Source organism: Acyrthosiphon pisum, chromosome A2 (genome assembly GCF_005508785.2).
Source record: "Acyrthosiphon pisum isolate AL4f chromosome A2, pea_aphid_22Mar2018_4r6ur, whole genome shotgun sequence".
Lineage (NCBI taxonomy): Eukaryota > Metazoa > Arthropoda > Insecta > Hemiptera > Aphididae > Acyrthosiphon > Acyrthosiphon pisum.
In genome coordinates, this window is record NC_042495.1 from 40,708,188 (window position 1) to 40,709,699 (window position 1,512).

A 1,512-nucleotide genomic window follows, 5' to 3' on the forward strand; every position below is an offset into this window, starting at 1 on the left:
CATTGCTTAAGCTATACTTATGACTTAATTGAAATTCATAAACAAAACTTTTGTTTCAGAAAGAAAAAGTACTGCTTTAAGTATTGCATTTTAAAAAGGTTAGGGCTGACCATGCTTAAGCAATTTTTTTCATGATTATCATATAGGTAATTGTTATCGATTTATCGTTTTTTACTTCATAAAATCATTTTCAATTTTGTATTTACTTTTCTATAATACTCCTGTCATAATAATCATAAAATGGATGAATTTTATAATTTAATTGATTTTTATGACCGGGTTGCAATGCACGAACGAGTTCCCAAAAGGTATGTGAGAGATATGCAAAATCCAATAGATTACTACAGTGACAAAGAGTTCAAAAACAGATTCAGGTTTGTAAATATTTTCTGTAAGCTAATTATGCATATGAAAATAATAAATATGAATATATAAATCGTACATGATATACTTTGACAACATGCATTTATGAATTTAATAGATTTTCTAAAACTTCAGTTATTGAATGTTTAATGCCTCTAATATTTAATGAAATTGAAGCTGTTACTACAATGAGGGGTTTACCAGTTCCGCAACTTATTAAACTTTTAGCAGTACTACGATTTTATGGAACAGGAAACATTCAAGTAAAAAAAAAAACATTTTTAATTATATTTAAATTATAATATAAATACTTCTATATCAGTTATTTCTAAAATTGTCTAATTACAGTTAGTTTCGGGTGATTTGGTTGGAATTAGCCAACCATCAATAAGTAGATGTGTTAAACATATTTCCCAGGTTATTTTAAAAAGTTTTAAAAAAATTTATAAAATTTCCATCAAACCCATTATTTTCAAAATTTTTTCCAACTTTCCCCATTATCACAGACAACAATTATATAACAATACCTACCACTAAGAAAATAATCAAATAAAAACAAATACTAATTAGGACTTAGCCGACTAACTAGGTACTAGGTAGGCACCTATGAAATATGAACTATGGTCTATGAATAAGTTTGAAAAATGTTGATAACATAATAAATAATTTGTGATAAGATACTAATAACCAGTGCTCGAATTGGGGGGGTGCGCAGGGGGACGGAGCTCCTCTACTATTTTTATTTTTTTTTTTGCGTACCCCAACTATTTTTTTTTTAATTGGACGGGGGGACGGACCACACTAATGCTCAAAATAATTTTTATTAAAATTTGGAGTGAATTTAAAGTGTTTTGTCAACGATCAACCTAATGAATACCTAGTAATTTTACATTTTTTAATATAAAAATATTTTTCATCCTATCTATTGTTTTGACTAGTAATGTTTAACCTTTTTGACTCGTGATCCACTGTTTTTGTAACAATATTTTCACGACTCGTGTCACCTTTGTAGGCCATAAAAGAAAAAAGACAAAGCTGCTAGTTTTGCGTAACTTCCCGTGCATAAATGTGCCAAAAACATTTCCAAAATAGTTTCAATAAACATTTGTTTAATATTGGAATCACAAGTAAGCTTAATTTATTGATTTT